The sequence below is a fragment of the Paroedura picta genome, chromosome 2 (genome assembly GCF_049243985.1).
Source record: "Paroedura picta isolate Pp20150507F chromosome 2, Ppicta_v3.0, whole genome shotgun sequence".
Classification (NCBI taxonomy): domain Eukaryota; kingdom Metazoa; phylum Chordata; class Lepidosauria; order Squamata; family Gekkonidae; genus Paroedura; species Paroedura picta.
This window is the reverse complement of record NC_135370.1, coordinates 75,610,951-75,632,943: the sequence shown is the minus strand read 5'-3', so window position 1 is coordinate 75,632,943 and position 21,993 is coordinate 75,610,951. Positions and strand designations below refer to the sequence as shown.

Here is a 21,993-nt window from a genome sequence, read left to right as displayed (position 1 = left end):
TCCCTCTATCTTTGCTATTTCCCCCTCCCCCCACTAGTGCCCATGTATCAGCTACAAAGGGCTTTAATTCTAGTATATTAAAATGCCATTTGTGTTGTTCTTTATTGGCTGGAACAATAATATATTGTGATGGTTTATGCCGATACGTGTAAACAGATGGTTTTGTTCTGTTGTTTTGCTGGGTTGGTTTTTGTATATAGGCCTATAAAACCTTTTTTTTTTTAAAGCCCTGTGGGATCTTAATCATTTCTGCCGAGTCGTTCCACCAGACTTATGGTTGGTGGCTTCCCTGCTGGAAATCCACCGAATTAGACTCCCAGTTAGGGTTCTTCCCCTTGCCTTCCCCCACAGGAAGGATAGAACTGGGCAATCTAGTGTTCAGTTTTTTGGTTTTAATGTTTTAAAACTTATTAATTAATTTGAATTCTTAAATTTATACTTTATTTTACTTGTGTAACCTGCTCAGGAGGAATTCACAATTCTTCCTAGGATGTATAGCACTCTGAAAGGATGGTCAGGAAATACTCCAGCTCCATAACTCACAAACATCCCCATAGTAAAATACCACTGGGCCTTCTCAAGAGCATGTTTTGGCACGTCCCCCTCAGTCTCCCTTGAGGGCAGGTTTCTCAATCATCCGCAGGAGCTAAGTTTATGCCCCTGTGATAATGCCCAACCTGAGACAATTTCACATATCTTACTATAGTGTCCTTTTTATGAAAAAAAAGCATCCGAAAATATCTAATCTTACCTTTACTATCCCATTACACTAGACATATCATCCCATAATGGTGACACGCTAAATTTTTGCTAAAGAATAAAGATCCTCTTATTTCTAACATGGTAGCTAAATTCCTTTACATTTCTACTAGAATAAGATCGAAAAGAATGTCCGAACTATAGTAATGGATAGGTAAATGCCATCTTATCACTTGGGTTAATGGACTGTTCAAGAAGATGTATTGATTCCTTGTCTCTGTAGTTAACTTCCTTGAGGTTTCTTCCCCCTTCTTCTTTACATGTTGTAACCTTCCCCCCTACCCACAATAACATTATATTTGTTTCCAACAATGCATTGTTTTTAACATTGTTTTATTATCTTAATATTTTTATGTAGCAATACTCTTGTTTTTCATGACATCATATTTATTAACTTCTGTGATTGGTTGTTGCAGTTTCTACAGATGTATTTTTTATATGGGTCAATTGACCGAATAAACATACTGACTGACTGACTTGTGTAACCTGTACTGTTGTGAGTCACCCTGAGCCCTCAAGGAGACAGCGGCAAATAAATTAAATATAATAATAATAATAATAATAATAATAATAATAATAATAATAATAATAATAATAATAATAATAATAATAATAAAAAGAAGAAGAAGCATTACAATTGGATGGTATGAAATGCAGTGCTGTAACTGGAAGCTTGATAAATTAAATAAATTATATTGCTTTTACAACTTAACAAGATAACACAGTTGTTCCCTATGAAATACTAAGTCAGATCATTGGCTGTCACATCTTTCAGTTTCAGTATTTATGCTTGTGTAGCTGCTGACAAAAATAGATTTGATTTATACCTTGAACAAAAGCAAAATAGAATATTGGTTTGTTATGAATACTTGTTAGAAACCAATAGTGGTGAGCCCCTTAATCATGTAAAAAATGGCAAAAATCATTAGGACATGCTAAAAGTCCATTAGTATGATCCTACCTTTTTACCATGAGCCTCTTGTGGCGCAGAGTGGTAAGGCAGCCGTCTGAAAGCTTTGCTCATGAGGTTGGGAGTTCGATCCCAGCAGCCGGCTCAAGGTCGACTCAGCCTTCCATCCTTCTGAGGTCGGTAAAATGAGTACCCAGCTTGCTGGGGGGTAAATGGTAATGACTGGGGAAGGCACTGGCAAACCACCCCGTATTGAGTCTGCCATGAAAACGCTGGAGGGCGTCACCCCAAGGGTCAGACATGACTCAGTGCTTGCACAGGGGATACCTTTACCTTTACCTTTACCTTTTTACCAAAGGCTACTTGTTATTCATTTCAACATTGTTTAAAGAGAAAACCTGTAAAATGGTTCATTCATGGCATGTATCTGTGGTTGAAATCGCAAAAATATATAGCAAACAAATGATTGTTGCTGGTCAAAAACAGAGTTTATGCATTTGTGGTGGCATTGTGACAGAGCAAAAGTTATGTTTTTGTTTGATTCCTAAAATATAGAACATCCCCTCATCCACACACTTGACCCCATTCTATACCAATATGAATCTCTACCCCCTCCCCTTGTCACGTGGCCAATCTAGCCAGGCTGACAAGAGGCACCCTCTACAACAAAAAGGCTGGATATTCTTTTTCTTTGGTACCTCTTTCCATAGCTGCAGTTGTATCCATCCTTCTTTGGCTCTGGCTGGCTCTGGGTGCAACTGGGAGGCGAAAAGCTTATTTGTACTTTTAGGATTGGCCTTTGATTCGCCACTGCCTTATTCTCAGTGCACTTAGTGGCATTGCTGGCAAAAACCACCTGGGGTTGACTGAGATTGCAAAAGATGTGGTGGGGAATGAACCTGTGCCAGCCAAAACCACAGGGATATGGAGGATATGACTGTGAGGATGAATGGTAACCCCTCAGGGGAACAAGGCAGGTGAGCTCTACTGATGGAATTGTGATCAGAGGCAGAAAGGGCAGTGGAGGGACTCATGAAAAAAAACAGAAGCCTCATATAAAAGACCAATTACAGGCTGGGTAGTCCGGGGTGTAGGCGACAGAGCAGTAGGGCTAATCCCCGACTGTGCATGATGCTGCCACCATCCTGGCCCGGGCCTGGAACAGAGCCCTGGATAGCCCATGGTAAGACATCGCAGTCACCATCCGTAGCTCTGCCGGCCCAGCCCCATGCATAATGGACAAACGATAGTAGCTCTGCAGGGACACCAAATGCCCTTGTCAGTGCCACAGAGCTGACCAGGGTGGACCCCCACACCACAATGGTGGGAGAGCAGCATGCCACCCTCTCACCAGCGTGTGGTGGGGCCCCTGTGCCCCCCACTCCCTCCTGCTGCTTTCAGTGTCATGCGGTGCAGCAGGCCCTCCCAGCCCTGGTGGTGCACATGCGTATGCACAATGTCAGGGCAATCTGCATGCACCGGGGGATTCCTTCCCCCATGCATTCTCTGGATGTGGCAGGGCATGCTACCACAGCACTAGCAACCAGCAGAGGCCCAGCACAGCCACTGCCATGCAGAATCAGTCAAAGAGGAACATTTTCTACACAGGAACTTGATGAGTGCAGCTAGAAAGCCTGAACTTCCCTTCCATATATATACACAAGAACTCCGCCTTGCAACTTAATTCTCTTCATTTATTTCTCAAAGCTGTCCTGATCCTTTCTGATTGCTTTATCTTACTTTGGAGGGAATTATAGTGGAATAGTTATTCCTTGTGGCGAGTAGATGTTTGGGGATTTCCCTCTCTCTTTTGGATGCTGGAATAAAATGGTTAGCTCAAAATCCCAGGTATCAGGTTTCCGTAATCTCACACATGACAAAGAGGCCTGCCCGCCCAGCTCCTTCCACATACACAAGCCCAGTTTAAACTACCTAAATGATATCCATCATTCAACATATAATAGGTTGGAACCTTCATCTTCCTGAATAATACTCATTAAAACTGCAATATTCTGTGGAAGGAATGGGGCAACCAGAAGAAGATTCCAGGAGTTTTCCAGGAACAGGTAACATAAAAAGGAGATTTTAGATAGCCATGAGTGCCTGTTCAGGCTCACAACATGGCAAAACTAGGCACTACGTGTTAAAATGTCTAAATCCCAGTTGTTTTCTTACTTGAAAAGCTGTGTGTGGGGAAGGTAAGTGTGTGAGAATCTCCAGAAGTGCCTGCCTCTGGTTCAGATCCGGACCCAATGTCATCCATGGTGATGCTTGGGCTCTCACAATTTGTTACTGGCCCTACCTATCAGGCAGGCCACACTCTGGATCTGATCTTTAGTGCACTTTTGTCTGGAAGTGGAACTAATAGCTACTAATTCAGTCCCATGGTCAGACCTCTATATCCTGAAGGCCTGGCCCTTGACTCAGTGGGCGGAGGGCATATTTATGCCCACCCATGGAGAATTATGAATCCAAATGGATTACTGAATGCTCTGTGGGACCCAAATCCTCCAAGTGGAATGCTAGTGAGATAGTTGATGACTGGTAAAGCCAGATGTCGACTGCCATCAACATGAACACTTCCCAACCTCGTCTTTTCTGCTGACCTAAGACAGCCCCTTGATATACAGAGAAGTTGCACTGAAGGAAATTGGAGGTGAGATGACTGCAGTGAGTTTGGAGGAAAACTCGCAATGAATCAATGAGAACATCTTATAGCAGTGGTTCTCAACCTTCCTAATGCCACGACCCTTTAATACAGTTCCTCATGTTGTGGTGACCCCCAACCATAAAATTATGCAAGTGTTCTTTCACAGAAATTAAACTGAAACTGACCAATGGCATGAAGATCCATTGTTAATGATTGCATATAAATTGACAGATGGTGCCTTCATGAGGAGCGACAACAGTGGTGGTGCCCCCCCCTGGCCAAGCTTACCCTGCTGTGACCCCTGTGAAAGGATCGTTCGACCCCCAAAACGGTCCCGGCCCCCAGGTTGAGAACCACTGCCTTATAGGATGCTTATGAAAGCATTTGAGATGTTGATGAAGTTGGCTAAGATACTCTAATCTGCCTCTATTGTGTCCACAAGCTTACACCCAGCTTAATTATTTATGTTAATTCAGTCAATTACTGCCCTGGAAGAAGGGTGTACAAACCTTAGCAAATTGGGTATAAGCCTTTGCGAGCTACTTTACAAATAAGATCTCACAACTCTGCTGCAACCTTTCCTCAACAGTTGAGACAATAAATGACCTAGAGGCCCCTTTGGCTGCCTTCAGAGAGAACCTTAGATCACTTCAGTCCACTTACCCAGACCAGACAGGTTAACAAGCTTCAGTGAAGCCTGCCACCTGTCCTCTAGATCAGTGGTCCCCAACCTTTTTGTCACTGGGGACCACTCAACGCCAGGGACCACTCACTGGGGACCACTCAACGCCTTTTACTGAGGCCTGGTGGGCGGGGGGTAGTTTACTCCTCTACTCTCAACCACTGCCCTAACGCTCTCTGATCGCTATGGTAATGTTTAAACATCCCTTCAAAATAAGATACAGACACGCCACAACAATGAACATAAGGAACATTTTATTTTCATGGAAATTTTAACTCATGACAATGACAAATCAATGGGAACTCTGAGCTTGTTTCTCTGCAACGAGATAGTCCCATCTGGGAGTGATGGGAGACAATGACACCCGAAGTGTGTTGTAAAGGGCCGGGGGGGATGAAGTAAAGGGCCAGGGAGGGGAGAAGGCGTCCTTCGGGGCCCACCTCCAATTAGTCGAAGGCCCACAGGTTGGGGATCGCTACTCTAGATCCCTTTCTTTCATGGCTCCTTAAAACAGGTGATGAGAGGGTGGGAAGATTGCTTCAGGAGATAATAAATTGATCCCTCTCTACCAGGACCTTCCCAGACAGTAAAAAGGAGGCAGTGGTCTGCCCTCTATTGAAGAAACCATCACTGGATGCATGCAACCTAGTTGGCTACTGCTCTTGTGGTCCTACAGGAGGTGGTTCAGCATGGGCATGGACCAGTTGCTAGCATACCTGAATGAAGCCTCATTCCTTGACCCATATCAGTCCAGCTTCCATCCTGGCCACAGAGTGGAGGCTGCTCTGGTCAGCCTAATGGACAGTCTCCAGAGAGAGCTGGACTGGAGCAGGTGAGTACTGCTTGTATTAGACCATGAGCTACTTGCTCTATGCCTCATTGACACTAGGATCCCATCAATGGGATACCCCCTTTCTCCACAGTCAGGAATAAAGGGATGCATCTGGGAAGAACCAGTCACATTTCTGCCAACTTCAGTGTGGAGTTCTCTCCCTGACATTATTTAACATCTTCATGTGCCCTCTCGCTCAACTGATATGAAACTATGGGCTTGGGTGTCACCAATATGCTGATGATACCCAGCTCTATTTTACTGATAGACATTCAACCAGATGACCCCCAGACTCACTATCCAGATGTTTGAGGCCGTGGTGAGGTGTCTCAAGGGTACTCATCTGAAGCTGAACCCTTTGAAATAATTATAGTCACCTGTTCTCTAACTCCTCAAGGACCGACTGTTTGATGGTGTGTTCTAAAATTTTCCCGGGTATAAACATCAAGCTGACATGTTGGTAGTTATCCGGATCCTTCTTTTCCCCCTTCTTGAAGATGGGGACAACATTTGACTGCCTCCAGTCTTCTGGCACTTCACCTGTTCTCCAAGAATTGTCAAAAGTAATGGACAGAGACTCTAAAATTACATAGGCGAGTTCTTTTAGTACTCTTGGATGCAATTCAGCTGGCCCAGAGGATTTTGTTTCATTTAAAGAAACTAGGTGTTTATGGACTACCTCTACAGTGATATTAGGTCACAACTCCCGTCCCTCATCACGCTAAATGATTTTGCCACGTAGAGCATGATTCTCCTCAGAAGAGAAGACTGAGGAGAAGCAGGAATTGAGCAATTCAAGCCTCTCTTCATCACCTGTTATAATGTCACTTTTTCTTCCCAGCAATGGCCCTACCATGTCCCTATTCTTTTTCTTCCTATGACTATAACTAAAGAAACTATTTTTGTTGTTTTTAGTATTTCATGCTAGCCTAAGCTCATATTGAGCTTTAGCTTCTCTAAAACTCTCCTTACATGCATTGATTATTTGTTTATATTCCTCCTTCCATTTCCTAAATGAGTATTTTTTATTACTCAATTCTTTCAGTTTCCTTCTCAAGGGAATGGTCTGTCATTGTGCCTTCAGTATTTTACTTTTGAAAAACTGTCAACCTTCTTAAACTTCCATCTCCTTAAGTTTTTCTGACCATGGGATTCTACCTGGATAAGTATCTGAGCAGCTGCTGCTTGAAGACTGCCAGTGTTAAATCAGCACCTCATAGGCAGCATATTCCACCGCTGAACTACTCCAGCTGTGAATTTCTTTTCTTGACATCTAGCTGGTGCCATTCTTCACATAGTTTAAAACCATTACTGTGGGTCGTATCCTGCATAGAACACTCCCATCAGCTACAGCAAATCAACTGGTAATCCCCAGACTGAAAGAAGTGTGACTGGCTTCAACCAGGGCCACGGCTTTTTTGCCACTGGCCCTTGCCAGGTGGAATGAGCTCCCAGAGGACATCAGGGCCCTTATGGAATCAGCATCGTTCCACAGGGCCTGCAAGACAGAGCTCTTCTGCCAAGTCTATGGTCGTGGCCAACACACATGGAAGATCTTGAATACAACTTGGGCTTCTCCTCCTATACTCTTCCCTCCGTCCTGGAGAGTGAGTGGGCTTCATCAGATTATCAGCTCTGCATATACCCACTAAAAGGCAGTCTAATACTAGTTTAACTAATCCTGCATGTTTTTAATAGAAATTTTAAATGCATTATTGAATATATTATTTATTGTATGGTTTTATTGTTTATATGGTGGCAACCCACTCTGAGATGACTGGTTCAAGAGGGGTGGGCTATAAAAATAAATACATAAATAAACCCTGGATTTCCGTCATGTATAGATGTGTCCTGAGACAACTTAGATCACAATAACATACCAGGCTTTATGACAAACTCTTCTGAGTGGTTGCTCTTGTACTTCCACAAGATAGCAGCATATCAAGGCTATGGCCAACATCCAGTGCTGTGCCCTTGGATAATATTCTGCAGTTTCCATCCATGTGAATTAACTGGAGGGGCTGAGACTCACTGGTCAGCCATCTGCTCAACATGCAGAAGGTCCCAGATTCAGTCCACAGCATCTTCAGTTAAAAGGATCAGGGAACAGATTATTTGAGTGGCCTCCACCTGAGATTCTGAAGAGCCACTATCAGTCCGAGCTGACAATACGGACCTTTATGGTCTACTTCAGAGTCAGGCATTTTCATGTGAACTGAGCATCACAGATGGGTTTTCTGATGTCATCCATTAGCAGAGATTTTGTTACTGTTGACATAATGCATATGTTTCTTTGAGTCTGTGAACCAGTTGAATTTCATGAGTCAGTTACTCTCCTGGTATATGTGCCCTATTCATGTTCTGAGGATCAGTTCAAGTGGTGGTGATGGGAAAAGCCACAGATAATGGCAGAAAGGTCTGGAAGGAGTGCCTAATGTTGGGTCAAATGATATGTGGAAATACAAGAAATTGGTTGTTCGAAGTGTCAATGGGTGGTCCAAAGCAAGCACAACTAATGCTAGAAGGAAATTTTCTGCCCTTCCTTGTTACCTGGGCAGAACTTCTTTATAGGATATTCTTACCAGCTGACTACCACCTGGCGCTGTTTAGCCTGTCCCTTATGCGGTGTAACATTTGCTTAATTCCTTAGCAGTTTCCTCTACTCTTGACATCTAGCTGGTGGAGTAGGGCTCTACTGAGTACCCTACTCAGCCCTACTTTATTAGCACTTCAGGGCCTAACTTCAGGAGACATGTGATGTGAGTTACATCAGATGCCCTCTGACCCAACCTCTATAATCTAACACATGACAGAAGATACATACCTGCCCAGCTCCTTCCACATACACAAAACCCAATTTAAACTACATACCTAAATGGTGTAATCTTCCAATGTAGAATGGGCTGGAATGTTAATCTTGCATAATAGCACTTATTAAAACTGAAAACCCCAATATTCAAGTGATTGAGGAGTAATTATGCAACCACAAGAAGCTTCCTTAGGAATGGGTATCATAATAGGGAGATTTTGAAGAGCCACGAGGACCTGATCAGGCTCATCACATAGCAAGACTAGGCATTCCTGCCCCTCTCTCTATGATGGGGACAGTTTCACAAATGTTGTAATATACAAGATCTAATGTAAAAGAAATGACAGATAACTGGAAAATCCTGCAGGGGCAGTAAAGGGAACAACTAGGTACAATAGCAAGGTTAGGGACCTCCCACTATTTCAAATGTTTCCCTTCTTGTCTTTGATTGGCTTAACTATCTTTTTCCAGATTTTTCTGATAACTAGTAGTGTCCTTTCCTTTGGTAATCTGTTCTGTTTCCTATAAAGTATGTTATTTTGTTCTTTAGTGTGTGCTAAGATTTTCTGCACATTTAGACTTTTCTGTTTCTAAAACTTTGATTCAGGCCTGGTTTGTAAGTAGGCCTCAAACTGATCTCTTTGTAAAAGTAAGTGTCTCCAATTAAACCCTAAAGTGAATTGTTATTGGGGATTCTTGGATCTGCAACCTTTAAGCTTAGTAGCTAGTGAAGGCTCAGAGCTGAACTTCTTGTTTAGTAGCATAAGCAGTTTTGCCTGATAACAGGAAAGATGCTGGTGTGACAGCAAACAGAATGGTTTCGAGAACAGAAGACCAATGATTAGATAAGGTCAAATGTCAACTGAAATTACAAGTTAGACAAGAAAGAGGCAGAGAAAACATAAGGACATAAGACAAAGGTGATGGCACAGATACAGATGCTTGTGCAGAAGTATAGTTAGGATTATTAGCATAGTAAAATCACCGCCCCTGGGTGGACTTAGAGCTCATTTTAATGCACATGCATGCATGGAAATTGAATGTTTGGGGCGTATATTGAAAAGAGTGTGAGCCCAGGCCAGGAATGCCTTGGGAAGGTCAGCTGATCAAATTTTCCTGGACGAACTGTATAAAAGACTGCTTTGGACTAGCAAGTTCTGAGTAAGGTATTGGCTTTCACAAAAGAAGGCTAGGGCAGAGTCTGCACTTACTTTGTTTATTCCATTGTCAATCCTGTTAAATTCATATCAATTTGAGCTCGGGTCTTCCTCTCCCCCCCCCCAATTGAAATAGAAAAGTGTTCTCCACGTGGTTAGGTTAGTTCAGAAGGGGTGGGGGGAATCAAGCACAGCCTCTTTCTTTCTTTTCTTGAAGGAGGGGGGAAGAGGATCCAAGCAGAGTGGGAGCCTCTTTCTTTTCTCGGGGGGGGGGGAGAGGATCGAAGAAGGCAGAGGAGGGAGTAAAAAATCCAAGACCGACAGAAGTTGCGAGAAATTAGGGGCTTCTCCTTTAAGGCAAGCTTGTCACATGAGCAGCTTTGGCCAATCAGGGGTTCTCTACCACGGAACAGAGCCCAGATTCAAAATAGCCTGCTTTCTCAATCCCATTCTTAAAATATTGAGGGTTAAAAGTACTCTAAGATATTGCACAATAAAGGTAGGATCATTCTGGATCAATCCTGCTTGTTGCAGAAGGAAAATTTAAATTGCCCAAAATCAAAATGGAAATCGCATTCTGTGTAGACGACAGGGACTGAATTGACCTGGGATTGGAATAAAAGCTCTGTGCAGTTTACACCCAGGCTTTGCTCCTGTTTGTGCAAACATAAACTTTCTTTCTTACTGAAGTCTATTTGTAAATTTTATTGGGCCTAACACTAGTGCTTTGTTGAAAGTTTGAAGATAAGGAATTCTCTTCATAGCTTTCTCCAATAAACCCCATGATAACTTGACCCTATGTTGGTGCAAGTCCGAATGATGTAAGCTTTTAAAGCTAAGGCCATGACTGGTCATTGCCTTAGCTTACCACCTTGGCACAAAGGATTCCATTAGCTTAATTATTAATTGGCATAGGCATTTGATTGGCTCTGTTTAGGAAGGTCCATGTTGGACTTTTCCGTAATCCAATTTTGTTTTATACCTTGTCTTACCCATTGTCAACCACCCTTGATATCTTGGAAACTGTCTGCACTTTGGATCACTGGGTTTGACCATCTAGAACAGGGGTAGTCAAACTGCGGCCCTCCAGATGTCCGTGGACTACAATTCCCAGGAGACCCTGCCAGCAAATGCTGGCAGGGGCTCCTGGGAATTGTAGTCCACTGACATCTGGAGGGCCGCAGTTTGACTACCCCTGATCTAGAAACACTGAAACTCTGATTATGAAACTCAGCTCTGTAACCTTCTGCTTGTGAGTATAAGTGCTTGGACAGAAATATTAAATGTTGTTATTTTTATTTCTGCTACTCTTAACTTGTTTTTGTGTACCTTAAATAAAATCAAAATATTTTAATAGTTGTCTGTTTCTTCAATGTGCCACAATTCCCAGTGCCTTCTTTGTCACATTGTCCTTGTATTTTGTTAAGGCCTCTCTGCCCTGGACAGGGTTGGAGACTCCTGGTATAACTCCCTGATAGACTCCAGAACTGCCTCTGGGTTCTGGGGGCTAGGTTCAGGCAGCCTACCTTACAGGGAGAGCAATTTAGCCAAACTCCCAGCTTTGTAATTGTGTCAGCATCACTAAAGAAGTGGTGTGACCCTAAGGGATGTCTGAGGACTTGGCCCTCCTCGGGGATAATGTTGCAGCATGGATTCAGTACTTTTCAACATTTTTATCAATGATCTGGATGAGGGGGTGGAGGGACCACTCATTAGATTTGCAGATGACACCCCACACACACACACCGAATACTAGAGTCTATCATGGAATTACACAAGAAGACTTTAACCCTGTCCAGGGCAGGGAGGCCTTAACAAAATATAAGGATAGTGTGTCAAAGGTGCACAAAAGAGTAGCAGTAATAAAAATAATAACATTTAATATTTCTGTCCAAGCACTCACAAGCAGAAGGTTACAGAGCTGAGTTTCATAACCAGAGTTTCAGTGTTTTTAGATGGTCTATCTATGCATTTATGCTCACTTATACTCATAAGCAAAATGTTACAAAGTTTAGTTTCAGTGTTTTCATACCCAGAGCACTAAGATTTCTAGATGGTCAAACTCCAGGATCATAGAATCTGTAAACCGCTCTCGAGGAGTGGTATAAATAAAACAGTAAGGGGGGTTGGGGTGGGCCGAGTCCAGAATCAAAACCCCAGTTTGGCTCCTTGGCCTCGGACTGACAAGTGGAGGACCCAATCGGAAGGCAGCACGCCTTCCGATTTGCCCCTTGGCCCCAGAATTGGGAGCCGCGCAGGATCTATGTTTGTAAAACAGCGGTTAGCCATCTTTGAGGCAAGCCAGAAAGTCTGTAGGAGACTCTTTTGATTCCTGTAATATTTGGCCCACTCAATGGAAATGTACTGCCTTTGGGACTCCCAATTTGCAGATGTCAACCTGAGCATCTTCATTTCTATTGGGATCTATGGTAGTATTGGGATCTGTAAAAACCTTCTCCAGCCAATTATCATGCCCTCCCCTGACTCTATGATATTCTGCCTCAGCAGCCACTAACACCTGGCGTTTATCTTCTCCTGACAGCAGAGCTGCCAGTAGTGCATGAAGGTCAGCCACTGTGGGGCGATGGGTGGCAGAAATCCACTGAAACAGTTTGACATAAGATTGGGGGGATTCTCGCTAGGGTGGGAGGCTGCTTCGCCAATTGAATAAATCATTGGTTGTGACGGGAGTGTAGATGTAAACCATCCCATCATTTGATGGCACTTGGTGCAGAGGCATTGTTGTGGCTCCCCCTGTCCCAGACCTAGTATGGTAACTTTCAGTAGTTTCTATTGACTGGTCAAGCCTCCAGGCCATCCTTTCTAAGAGTCCTCTCCCCCCTTTCATCTTCATGTGATCTCTCTCTGTTACTTTTGCTTGAAAAAGGCAGGGTATTGAGGGTTTTTCCTGAGCCAGGGGTTTAGGTTATCAGGGGATTCTGAGGGGTAGATGAAATTGCAGTTTCCCTGGATCCCCCCGGCCTGGAGGTTGATGCTGCTGGGGAACCCTGAGCTGCAGAATTACATTGGAGCACAGGATAGATTGGGTTGTAGGGGAGTGGAAAATCATCTTCTTCCTCTCGGGGTGGAGGTGGTGGTGGAAAGAGTTCTTTATCATTTTTAGCAGTTAACAATAATTGGGCAGCCCGGGGTTTAGGAGCGACTTCAAGACCATTTTGTTTGGCCAAATTAGGTTTTCCCTGTTGTTCCCAAAAAGGGGCCACATAAGATTTTTTGCTATCCTTCCCTGCCTTAGTCATAAAAAGGTCCAATTGGAAAAGGCTATAATAATCAAGAGACCCCTCCGGGGGCCATTCAGCTTCTTCCTCCAAATCATTCTGTTGCCACATGATTTGAAAGAAGAATGCCATTTTCTTTTTAGGTAAACATAAGGATTCTCAATTTTTTAAAGCACACTCTAATAGCGCTCCTGGGGAGTTTTCCTCCCATCCTAGCGACTTGGGAGTACTCGTCAGCGGGACTGGTTGACTCTCTGTACTAACCTACCCTCCCTACCTGGTCCAGCTCTCCTAAAACCAGAGTTTTGTGGCTCTCAAATAATTCAACAAGACAGACACAAAGAGAAATTGCCCTAGAGACCATGGTAAGGGATCCCTCTGTCTCAAAACAAGAAGGGAAAGACAAACAACTTGCACATCATCTGTCTTTGGACAGCTGTCTCGTGATAGGTTGGAACCACAAATTGGTACTCCGCTCTCATTTTGCAGGCAATTTTGCATGTCACTCACTATTCACAGCCACGGACAAACGCTCCCCACCCCCTTTTAAATGCAGGAATGCTCACCCTTTGATGCTGGAGATCCTCTCTCTCTCCCTTATAGAGACCTTTGAAGCAGGTGTTCAGTCGAGGAGTCTGCCGATGGAGCAGTGGCGAGGTCCCGCTGAGAGAAACAAGTCAGGTGTGCACTTCAGGAAACGCTACTAGTCCCACGCCGATTTTCTCCGGAGCTGACCACTGATGGCCGGGCAACACTAAAAGTATGCTGCCCCCCTGAAGGGAATAGACACTCCTTGACCTATTGATGGCTAATAAAGTCCGCTGCTCAGGTACCAAAATGTTGTGCCTCATTTTCTTACTCAGTTACCTATCAGGCAGGGTGTCAAGGTCTCTGAAAAGCTATATAATTGATTGGAGCAAGAATTGCATGGACAGGTTCCTTCCTTGCCAAGGGCTCAGAGGGAAAGCCACTCTGAACAAAGACAGTTGCTTGTACTTATACACTTTGAGCTAATTACAAGCAGAAATCAGAGCTAAAAGCATGAACTAGATCTAGTTACAAACATGAACAGATGTATTATTACTTTCCTACTATTGTGCTTTCATCATTTCTCTTCTATGACCTATTGACGTTTCACCATCTATCTTCTATCGATACTTCTATCAAAGTTCTCCTAGCATTGCATTTGTCATAACATCATTATTTTCCCTACATTTCATCCTAACAGACGAGGAGTCTGTTCTGCATTAAGTTAATCTTTCCTGCCCCTAAAGTTGTGATCTCTCCAGCTCCTGGGGTCACTTCCTTTAGACTTCTCCTGCTTCTAGGGTCATCTCACATATGGCTTGGGTGAGACATGATTATCTATGCGTTCTTTCTTTTCACTATGAAAAGGGGCCCCCTTGGTTCAAAACCAGCTAATATTCTGACAAAGTAAAATCTATTTAATATATCATCTATAAACCCTCTATTCTATAAGGCTAACATTGTAACAAATATATGAGAGTAATACAAAAGTTACAAAGTGTTTCTCATTGACAGTACATACTATCACAAAATATTTTTCACTTTGCGTTACAAACATAGGTTATTCTTGCAAGTATTTGTTTAATTCTAGACTCTACACTCCAATTTACCTTCAATATATAAATGGCAGTGTAATATATTGCAGTTAGCTAAAATACTGAAATTAACTAGTTATATAAATGACTAGATTTTAAGCCCATTTTAATTTTAAATAAAATGGGCGCTAGTTGGGCTGGGGGGGAGAGCCCGTCCCCGGCAGAAGCTGGAGAGAAAAGGGGGCTGGGGAAAGGAGGCTTCTGGTGGGGCCGGGATCTCCCTCGGGGAATGGGCGGTAGCCTCTCGCCGCAGGGACTGCCTCGCAGCCACGCAGAGCGCTGCTGGCCCCAGCTCACTTACTGGGCAGCTGGCATCGAGGTGGTACAGCTCCAGATGGGCGAAGAGTAGTCGGCTTGTCCCCGCGGCTGCCGGGCGTCTCCCGGGCCTCTGGCAGCGGCTGCGGCTTTTAGGGGCAATTGGCGGCCTGGCGAAGGGAGTGAGGCTGTTGGGCGTCTCCCGGGCCTCGTGCGGCGGCAGCGGCGGCTGTTGTGGGCGGTTCCGTGGCTGGGTAAGGGAGCGATCCTGGCGGGCGTGTCCCGGGCCTCGTGCGGCGGGCCTCCGGCGGTGGCAGCGGCGTTAGGGGCCGATTCGCGGCCTGGGCAAGGGAGTGAGTTTGCTGGGCGTCTTCCGGGCCTGGTGCGGTGGCGGTGGCGGCTTTAGGGGCCGATTCCCGGCCTGGGCAAGGGAGGAATGCTGGTGGGCGTCTCCCGGGCCTCCTGCGGCGGCGGCTTTTGGGGGCGATTCCTGGCCTGGGCAAGTGAGCGATGCTGCCGGGCGTCTCGTGGGCCTCGTGCGGCGGCGGCAGCGGCGGCTTTAAGGGCCGATTCCCGGCCTGGGCAAGGGAGGTATGCTGGCGGGCGTCTCCCGGGCCTCGTGGGGCGGCGGCAGCGGCGGCGGTTTGAGGAGCCGATTCCCGGCTTGTGCGGCGGGCTGAGAAAGCGGCGGTGGGTGGGCAGCGGGCGAGAAGCCGGTTTGGAGGGCGGCAAGGCGGGCTGCTGGCGGCCGTATGCGGGCCGCTGGCGACAGGAGGAGGCGCTGGTCCTGCTGGAGATGCTGGAGATGCGTCCAGCTCAGCGGGAAGTGCCCGCCAGGCAGGGAACCCCCGGCAGCCGCGCTTCGCGCGACTGCCGGGGGCTCCCTGGGTCGGCGGTCTGACGCGGCGAGAGGCGCGGAGCGCCTCTCGCCGCGTCAGGCCGGGGGGAACTGCGAGCCGCGCTTTGCGCGGCTCGCAGTTGCTGGAGCTGGGAATCGGAGGGACCAATCGGCAGGCGCTTCGCGCCTGCCAATTGGTCCCTCCGATTGTCTGTCGTGAGGAAGGGTCCAATCCGGACCCTTCCTCATCACGGACAAAGCCCACCTCAAGGGGGCTTACCGAATTATATAGTCCGTGGCGCCCGTGGCGCCACGGGCGGTTTAAAGATAAGGGGATTTGTTGTTGTTAGGTGTGAAGTCGTGTCCGACCCATTGCGACCCCATGGACAATGATCTTCCAGGCCTTCCTGTCTTCTACCATTTCCCGGAGTCCATTTAATTTTGCACCAACTGCTTCAGTAAGGGGATACCTGGGTTTAAACCTAATTGGTAATCATGGGTAAGATACATGGAAAAGAAATTTCAAGACAAGAAAATTTATTTGTTTGTTTGTTTATTATTTTTATATACTGTCCTCCCTGTAGGCTCAGGGCAGTTCACATAAAACACAAACAATACAGATTGTTTAACAATAATAAAGTGATAACAAGCAACACATAACAGTAGAAAAATATTGAAAATGTTAAATAATCGCATATTGATAGCCGAGTGGCTTGGGCAGAATTGTAGTGGGTGCCATAGGCAGGAGGGCCCATGGGAAAAGGTGGTTCAGGTCGACCTCAACCAAATGCCTGGCAGAGGAGCTCCCTTTTGCAGGCCCTGCAGAACTGTTCAAGTTCTGTCAGGGGCCTGATCTCCTCTGGGAGCTTGTTCCACCAGGTGGGGACCAGGATGGAGAAAGCTGAGGGATGGGACAGAGGTTGGAAGGTACACAAGCATGTCTCAGGTCCCTCCCATTGCTATCTCTTCTTCTTCCTCTCAGTATTGGTATCCCTGACCTCCTCGTCCCTCCTGTTGTTATCTCTCCCTCTGTTATATTTGGTGTGTGTGTTCTGAGTAAAGTGTACATATTTGAGTAGTTGGGATGTATTTGTTTGTCTATTCTGTTTCCACGTGGGTCTCAGTAGGTACCTTATCATGTTTGTTGCTTATATTGCTAGGGTTTTTCCTAAACCCTGGTACTGTCTTTGAAGTGTGATTGGATTGGTTTGTCTTGTGATTAGTGGGTAATCTTTGGATGGGATGTCCCAATAGCCTCTTATGGTATTTCAGGGCTGTACAATTGGTTGTAAGAGCATGTAGATGTGGCTTGTTATATGGTGTTTGCTTCTGGCCCTGACTGCCAGTTGGGGCATCTCAGTGGTTGCCCAATCCAGGTGTTTGTTGTGCGTTTGCTGAGTGATTAGGCCATGTTGGGGATTGGGGGAAGGGTCTCAGTTGAGTGTAATTAATATGTAGGTGAATTAGGAGAGTTGATTGGGGGTTGACATGGGAATGAGTTCATTAGAGTAGTCATTTGGGTTAAGACAGTCTAGAGAGGGGTGGGTTAAACTGATTTGGTGTTATTGACTTAAGGTGTGAGTGGGATGGGGGAGGGTAACTGGTTGATTTGGTTGGGGTTAGTCACTATGGGGTAGTGATAATCAATAGATTTAATCAGCAGATAACAGACAATTAAGAAAATAGATATGCAATAGATTTACATTTGCTGAGTACTAGGAGACTATCAATAGATTTGAGCAGTAGATAATAGACAATCAATACATTTAAATTCACTGGGTACAGGGTGACAATCAATAGATTTGATGAGTTGACTATAGACAATCAATAAATTTAAATTCATTGGGTCCAGAGTGATCAATATGGGTTTGGGGGATGAGGAGGGGTGGGTTAAGTTAATTGGGTTGTATAATAACTGGGGGGTAGGTGGGAGGGAGGATGGGTTAAGTTAAAGGGTTGTATAATCACTGGGGAGTTGTAGTTTTAGGTAAAAGTCTTCTTCTCTTTTTCTCCTCTGATTTCTTCCTCTTCTCCTTTGTGCTGTTGAGTATAGGTTGATCACTTCAAGATGGGGTAGGGTTAGGGTGTGGGTTAAGTTAATTGGATTGTATAGTCACTTGGGGGTAGGTGGGAGGTAGGGGAAGGTAGGTTAAGTTGAGGGTATAATCACTGGGGATAGTTTTTCTTTTTTAATTAATTAATTAATTAATTAATTGGAGGCTTGCGTTTTCTTCTGTATTTATTTTCTGCTTATCTGTATTTATTAGAATTTATTAGATATATTTTGCATTGGTATAGTTGTTTTGACTTAATGGACTACTTGATATTGGATATGACCTCTTTGTATAGTAAGCAGGAAGTGACTTTTCTTTGCTTTTGTGTTTTTATGTATTTGACCTTTGAATTTTCTGGTTTACCTCAATGGGATCTGTATAATATACATGAATTCTTCATTAAACAATTTTTAAAAGGAATATTGTGGGGGCAGTAATTTATATCTACAGTCCTTTTGTTCTCTTGAGCTGACAATGACTACATTTAGGCTTTAGGATCTTTGAAGCAGGTATTACTCTTTAGCTCATATTACTAAATAGAGCCTGTGGATAAACCTTTCCCATGGGAAAACACAGAGAAGATGCTCAGCAACAAACCAGAAAGGTGGAAGAAGGCTGCAGAAGATGAGACTGGAGCTCTGATTAAGAATGAAACATGGACACTCACAGACCTGCCTCCAGGAAAAAGGGCAGTAGGATGCAAATGGGTTTTTAATATCATATATGATGCTGAAGGTGAAATACAGAGATATAAATCCATAGCTGAAAAAGGTTCTACTCAAAAATACATAGAAGACTATGATCAGGCCTTCACACCTATGGCAAGATATACATCAACAGAGATGCTCCTAAGTATAGCAGCAACAAGACAAATGAATGTAAAGCATCTAGATATAAAGAATGCTTTCCTGCACAGAGAAATAAAGGAAGACATCTATATTTTACAACTGTGAGGATCTGAATAGTACAAAAGCAAACATTTCGTGTGCAAATTACAAAAGAGCACATATGGTCTGAAGCCAGCTGCAAGATGTTGGAGTGAAAAGCTTCATCAGGTGCTGATGAAAGAGGGTTTTGAGCAAGGCAAAGTTAAACAGTGCCAGTATTCAAGATACAGACCAATTCTGCATGGAGGCATAAAATCCACGCTGCCTCCTGCTTGCAAACACGTGACAGGAAACTGTGTGTTTGCAAGCTTCCTGATGGGAGACCCTTCTCATGTTTTCCCACTACCTCATTTTTCCTCCTGACAAGGCAGCAGAGAGGGCAGAAGTAAGAACAACCCAAACTTCTCCTCCTGCTCCTCGGTTTGTCAATCAAGGCAAGCCACCAATCCCTTCTTCACAGTGGTTGTTTTGGGAACTCAAACTTCCATCCCCCCCAAGCCCCCAAATTATATATTTTAAAAAATGCATTTCTGCATTGCTATGGGGAAACACCACCACAACAAAACTTTTAAAAAGAAACTTACACTTCTGTGTTGCTGCAGGATCATGCCACAACAATAAAAAATTACCTTAGATCTCTTTTTGGGATTATTTGTATAACTAGATATTAAGCCCACTGTGGCCAAAATACAGCGGGCCCTAGCATGATGGGTGGGTGAAGGGATGGGGCAAAGGAAGGAGGAAAAGGAGAAAGAGAAACAGAAAGAAAGGGAGGAAGATAGAGACAGAAGAAGAGGGAGAGAAACAGGTAGCCAGAAAGAGGCAGATGGAAGAGAGGGAGGAAGGGAATGACAAAGGGAATGCTGGGAGGAAGGGAAGGACAAAGGGAATGCTGGGAGGAAGGGAAGGACAAAGGGAATGCTGGGAGGAAGGGAGGAAGAGAGGAAGGTAGGTGGCCTTGGGACCTTCTGCTGGGGCCAGGGGCAGGCTTGGCTGCCCCAGGGCCCGGCAGAAGGCTCGGGAAGGCGGCGGCGGGCTTTGAGGCCTACTGCTGGGCCAAGGAGCAGTCTCAGCTGCCCCAGGGCCTGGCAGAAGGCTCTGGACGGGGGCGGTGGGCTCAGCGGCTTACTGCCGGGCCGAGGAGCAGTCTCAGCTGCTCCAGGGCCTGGCAGAAGGCTCGGGAAGGCGGCGGCAGGCTTTGAGGCCTACTGCCGGGCCGAGGAGCAGTCTCGGCTGCCCCAGGGCCCGGCAGAAGGCTCCGTGGGCGAGGGGAAGCCGGCCGGAGGACTTACCGCTGGGGAAGGCTTCTTCCTCTGAGCAGTGACTCTCCGGCCAGGCCAGGCGAGGCTGGGCCAAGCAGCCAATGGGGAGCCGCACTTTGTGGTCCTGCAGCAACACAGACTGCGCCATTAAAAAAAAATTCTTGATCAGGAAATGGAGGGGGGGAAGGGCAGGTGTGAGGGTGGGCTGATAGCTACCAAGACTTTTGCCCTTCGAGTGCCAGCAGTGTTGCCATGATTTCTGGCAGCAGTGTGGCACCTAGGTCAGGGCGCAGGAAGAAGCACAGGAAGTCCAGTCACAAGAGAAGATGCACTAGGCACTGTACTTCTTCCTTGGGTGAGTCCTCTTTGGGGGACGAGATTGGAGAGGCTCATAAAGATGGACATTATTGGCTAGAGGTGGCCTTTGTGCCAAGCTTGCTGTCTTGGCTTCACAAAAGGAGAAAGAGGCCAAGTGGTTGCTTGATTCTGGGGAGGTGGTTGGTTCCCAAAGGTAACCATCAGCCCAATATACTGATGTTGATGCTCCTCCAGTGATTTATGTGCCTAATAAATTGAGGAAAAGGGCCCTAGAAGGCTATTTTCTGGACCTCTTTGCCTTTGTGCGGGTTGGCAAGCAGGATGGGGACAGGGGCAAAAAGCAGGACAAAAAGAAAGCCAAGGTTCCCAAATGTGAAAGGACCTTCAGCAACTGGTTAAGGGGGTTTGCTGAATTCATGGCACTGGTGTCAGCGGTCTACCCTTAACGGGGGTGGCGCCTTGTTAGATACCTGGCACATGTGTTAGAGGCCAGGGAGCATGCAAGCAATGATGCTGCATTAGATTATGATCAGGATTTCAGGGAGTTTGCATCCTACAATGCAGGTGGAACTTAAAACACCATGACACCTGGTTGGTGAAGGTGGGGCCTAGTGTCCATCTGCGCAGGGGGCTGTTGGGTAAGCGGGGTACCAGCCTCCCCTGCTGGGACTACAATCGGCAAGCTTGAGCCACATCAGGAGCTCACACACCTGAACATCACATTAGGTTGACAAGGGGCATAGAGAAAGACCTCGGGGTATGGAAGCATTTTCTCGCGCACTTTAATGTGGTTGCCATATGGCAGTCTCCATTGCCTGTGGCCGATTCCCTGCAGGTTCATTCTGATGTGGTAGGCAGCTTGAATTTTAGGGTCTTTTACCAGAACAGGTGGTGTGCCCAGAGATGGTCTGGGTTGTGGCAGGCTGAGGTCCTACGGGACCTGACTTTCTTGGAGCTGTTTCCCATCTTGTTGGCAGTTGTCCTGTGGAAGGACAGCTTTGCCAACAGGGGAGTTCACTTCTGGTGCAACAACTTGACAGTGGTGCGGGTAGTCAACAAACAGAGTTCCAAGTGTGAGAGCAATGGGTTTGGTTCGATGGTTGATTCTTACCTGTCTGGAATGTAACATTAAAATTTCAGCTCAGCACATTCCAGGGGTGCAGAACGAGATAGAGGACGCTTTGTCTCATTCACAGACCACCAGATTTCACCAACTCACACCAGATGCACAGGAGGAGGCAGAGGAGTTCCCATTAGACCTTTGGGGTCTTGGCAAAGAGTGATCCTGCAGGCAGTCCTATGATCCATGGCCACCTCCACCTGGCGGGCTTACGAAGGAGCTGCCAGAGGGTTCCTATCTTTTGCCAGGGCCTGCTGGCTTGGTTCAGCATAACCCATGAATGAACCGGAGCTGTTGCGCTATTTAGTGACACTGTGGGCAAAAGGCGTGGCCCCAGGCACTTTGAGAGTCCATTTAGCCAGTCTGTCATTTCATAGCAAGTGGGATCCAGGTTCCTCATTCCTTGCCCCCAGAGCAGTGGAGGGCTGGAAACGCATGGCCCCTGCCAGGATAGATTCCAGGCAGCCCATCACACTCAAGCTGTTGCTTTGATTAGTGTGGCAGCTTCCGGCAGTTTGCCATGACGAATTTGGGCTACACTTGCGAAGGTGACATTTGCACTGGACTTTTTCAGGGCATTTATATGCAGTGAGCTCCTT

At 45.7% G+C, this 21,993-nt stretch overlaps 1 protein-coding gene across 3 annotated transcripts in view; it reads right to left on the bottom strand.

Annotated features, from left to right (window-relative positions):
• The window catches only part of LOC143829652 (aldehyde dehydrogenase family 3 member B1-like), a 40,514-nt gene extending 21,073 nt beyond the window's left edge, over positions 1-19,441 (bottom strand). Inside the window, exons 1-2 of one of the 3 annotated variants that reach the window (XM_077320883.1) lie at positions 19,279-19,441; positions 13,605-13,701 (exon numbers count right to left, since the gene is read on the bottom strand). The gene's annotated coding sequence lies outside the window, so the exon portion shown is untranslated. Of the gene's footprint in view, positions 1-13,604; positions 13,702-14,961; positions 15,213-19,278 lie in introns of those variants that run through there. The other 2 variants (XM_077320885.1, XM_077320884.1) reach the window with 2 other exon arrangements.
• Positions 19,442-21,993: the final 2,552 nt, after the last annotated feature.